Source organism: Chrysochloris asiatica, unplaced genomic scaffold (genome assembly GCF_000296735.1).
Source record: "Chrysochloris asiatica unplaced genomic scaffold, ChrAsi1.0 scaffold00129, whole genome shotgun sequence".
Taxonomy (NCBI): domain Eukaryota; kingdom Metazoa; phylum Chordata; class Mammalia; order Afrosoricida; family Chrysochloridae; genus Chrysochloris; species Chrysochloris asiatica.
The window spans coordinates 2821794-2825984 of record NW_006408647.1 but is presented as its reverse complement, the minus strand read 5'-3'; positions in this window follow the sequence as shown (position 1 = coordinate 2825984).

Genomic DNA, 4191 nt, shown 5'->3' with positions numbered 1-4191 from the left:
CTTCCAACCTTCTAAGTATTCCTTTATATGTGGTTCAGAGCTCTGGGACCAGCCCCTGAGCCTGCTTGGTCGAGTATTCTGTGTTGTTGTTGTCAGAGCTCTTTGCTACACATCCACCCGATCTGCCATCTTGTTTGTTCCTTGTAGCAATACTTTTTGACTTACCTTTGTATTTGAAGAAATTGAGATACTGATAATATAAATATGGCAAAATACTAAAAACTGGTGAATCTGGTGAATCAAATTGATAAAACTGGTGAAAACAGAGTATTCCAGAGTTTACTTGTGACTTTTCAATGAGTTTGAAATTGTCTTCATGTAAAACAGAAAGAAAAAAATCAGGATTGTACAACTAAAAGAAAGGTGGTGTTGACAGTTGTGTGTCATCAAGTAGGTTGTGGCTCACAGAGACCTGTATAGGCTTTCCAAGCCTGTAAATCTTTATGGGAGCAGAAAGTTTCATCTTTCTCTGGAGGAGCAGTTTGTAGATTCTAACCTTGTGGTCAGCAGTCCAACTTGTAACCTGATACACTACCAGAAATGGAAATCTTATGAAAGCGTCTCATGGATGTGCAAAATCACATTTGTATCAGAATGACTTTTTCCATGTTAATAACCCCCAAAATGGAAACAATCTCTGAAGCACAGACAAAAATTTCTTATAAAACAGCTTTTTGCTCAGGTTGGTAGTGTTTATGATTACTATTGATCTTCACATGTTCAATGTATGCTGAAAGAAATAGCAGCAATTCAGTGAACATAAGCATTCAGATCAGGTTCCCTAGATTAGGTATTTGTTCTTAAAAATACAATTTAAGGAGAAGTAGTAATGCTCTGGTAGCATAGTGGTTACAAATCGGGCTGCTAATCTCACAGTCAGCAGTTCGAAACTACCAGCTGTTCCGCCGGTAAAAGATGAGGCTCTCTGCACCTGAGATGATTTTAAAAAAAACCTCGGAACCTTCTCAACAGCACTTAACAACAACAACAACAAAGTGAAAATTGAGAAATAGGGAAAGTGATACCTCTTTCTTTGCAATTATTGTGCATCTTTACCTAAAACTCAATTGGTGTAAATGTATGATTAGCCTATGACTATTTTACACAGGTTTTTAAGTATTGCATAAACATGGCATATGTCATTTAATAGCCAGTGTCCAAACACAGCAACTGGTTTTCTTCCTTCTGAACAAATGGAAGCATTTTCCTAGACTTGGAAATAGTTAACAAACTCAGCATGCATGGAATTCTTTTTCCTTATGACTCCTTTAGCCCCCTCCCTACATCCTTGTCAATCATGACATATCCTTTTACTCTTGGCAGTTATCAGTTATCTTATTTTGTTTCAGCAATGGGCACATTTGGAAAAGATTGGACACCTAGCTTTTTAATTTTCAAAGGACTGCTCCAGCAGTGTGTTTTGGTTTCTTTGCTACTTTGAATCTATATGTATGTTTGTGCACCACAGTCTGCTCATTAATAACCTGGCACTCAGTACTCTTAGAATTCAGGGTTTTTGACATGTGACTATACATGTATTGATTGTGGTCATGTTTTAAAGATCAGTTACCAGGACTGCTAACCACATCTCCGCTCTACTATAGAAGGGTCTTGTCTTCTACTAATTAAGGAAGGTCAGGTGAAGCAGGGTTTCCTTATGAGCAAATATTTATTATAGGAGGCTTGCAAGCATAGATGGGGAGTGTTTAACACAGGTTTAGTCCTGTCTCCCCTCCTGGGATTTAAAAAGTTTGGGGTAGGGAAAAATCATCATATTTATTCATAGGGATAGTCAGGGATTTCTGGGAAATGGCTTGTTTAGGAGAGCCCCGATGTGGCACTGTGGGTTGATGTGCTGGACTGCAAGGTCAGTTTGAATTGTAAGGTCGGCAGTTCAAGCTTACCAGTTCCTCCTCAGGAACCTTATATGGGGTTTCTATGGGTTGGGGCTGACTCGATGGTAGTTAACAACAACAATAACATGCTAGTTGGATGCGTGAAGAGCATTTCTTCAAGATGAATTCCACAGCAAAGGTAGGAGCAGACAGAACTGATAATGGGATGTTGTGCATGTGTGGTTCTTTAGGACTCTAGTTCAAATCCCTCCTGGGAACTGGCAATCTCCTTTGCCTCGGTAGAAGATTTGCCCCTTAGAGTTATGCATAGGGAACTGAGGCAACCAGTTGGACTTGTAAAATATCTCACAAGGAAGTAAACATATGGAAATGCTTTCTTAATGGCATGTCCCAGTATGTGGCTGCTCATATGTGCCCTGAGAATATCTGGCACACCTTTAAATGCTCAAGCAAGAAGGGGTTCCTCAGGACTTTGGTCACAAGTTTTCAGGCTCATGCTTATTCCTGATTTCAGGATCTTCTCTTCACCCTTCTCTTGTTGTTGCTGTTATTAGGTGCTGTTGAGTTGGTACTGACTCATAGCAACCCTATGCACAACAGAACGAAACACTGCTTGGTCCTGCAGCAACTTCACAATTGTTGCTACGCTTTAGCCCAGTAATGCTGCCATTGTGCCCATCCATCTCATTGGAGGTCTTCCTCTTTTTCTCTGGCTCTCCTCTTTACCAAATGTCATGTCCTTCTCCGGGGACTGGTCCATCCTGATGATATGACCAAAGTATAAGAGATGATGTCTGGCCATCCTGGCCTTCAAGGAGCATTCTGGCTGTACTTCTTCCAACACAGATTTGTTTGTTCTTTTGGCAGTCCATGGTACTTTTAATATTCTTCTCCAACACTGTAGCTCAAATTCATCGATATGTCTACAGTCGTCTTTATTCATTGTCCAACTTTTACATGCATATAAGGTTACTGAAAATAACATGGCTTGGGTCAGGTGAACCCTAGTCCTCAAACTGATAACTTTGTGCTTGAGCACTTTAAAGAGGTCTTGTGCAGCAGATTTGCCTAATACAACACATTGTTTGATTTTTTGACTGTTGCTTCCATGAGTGTTGATAGTTGATCTAATAAAAATGAAATCTTTGACAACTTAAATCTTTTCTCCATTTATCTTGATGTTATTTATTGGACCAGTTGTGAGGAGTTGTTTTCTTTACATTAAGGTGCAACCCATACGGAAGGCTGTGGTCTTTGATCTTCATCAGCAAGTATTTTAAATTCTCTTTGCTTTTAGCAAGCAAGGTTTTATCATTTGTATACCACAGGTTGTTAATAAGTCTTCCTCCAATCCTGATGCCACGTTTTACTTCATATAATCCAGCCTTTCAAATTATTTGCTCATCATACAGATTGAATAAGTTATGGTGAAAGACTACAACCCCGGAACACATCTTTCCTGATTTTAAACCATTCAGCGTTCCCTTGTTCTGTTACAACAACTGCCTTTTGGTCAATGTATAGGTACCTCATGAGCACAATTAAGTGTTCCAGAATACTTATTCTCTGCAATGTTGTCCATAGCTTGTCATGATCCACGTAGTCAAAAGCTTTTGTGTAGTCAACAAAGCAAAGGTAAACATCTCTGGTATTTTCTGCTTTCAGCTAAGATCCATCTGATGCTAGCAATGATATCCCTCGTTCTATGTCCTTGTCTGAATTCAGCTTGAACTGCTGGAATTTCTTTGTTGATGCACTGTTGCAGCCATTTTTGAATTATTTAAAAATTTTTTTTACTTGCATGAGATATCAGTGATGTTGTCAGATTATTTTTGCATTCCATTGAGTCACCTTTCTTTGGATTGGCATGTCACAATTGTGTCTACACAATATGTCACAATATACCTCTATCCCATTTAGCCCATGTATACCTCCCAAAGTCTTTTCCTATCATCCTGCTTTCTCTAACCCTTTCCTCCTTATGCATTGTCCTTCCCATTCTATTTATTGCCCTCTCTGTTATCATATGTCTATCCCCTAAACTATGAATTACTGTCTCCTCTCTTCCATCCCTGGTAACCCTAAAGAATTATTCTTTTAGTATGGAAATATTGTTTTAACAATAATGGCCGTATGCAATGTTTTCTCAGGATCAATTCCTAGAAAGAGAATTGTTGAGTCAAAGTGGATTCACCTTTTGAGATAAATATTGCCAAGCTGACCAATGGAAAAAGTAACCCTAAAAACTGTCTGCGTTCCCATGCCATGGAGATCACTGAGTATTATGAATCTTTGCTAATCTGATAAATGACTATTTTCATTTTCTTCTGAGATT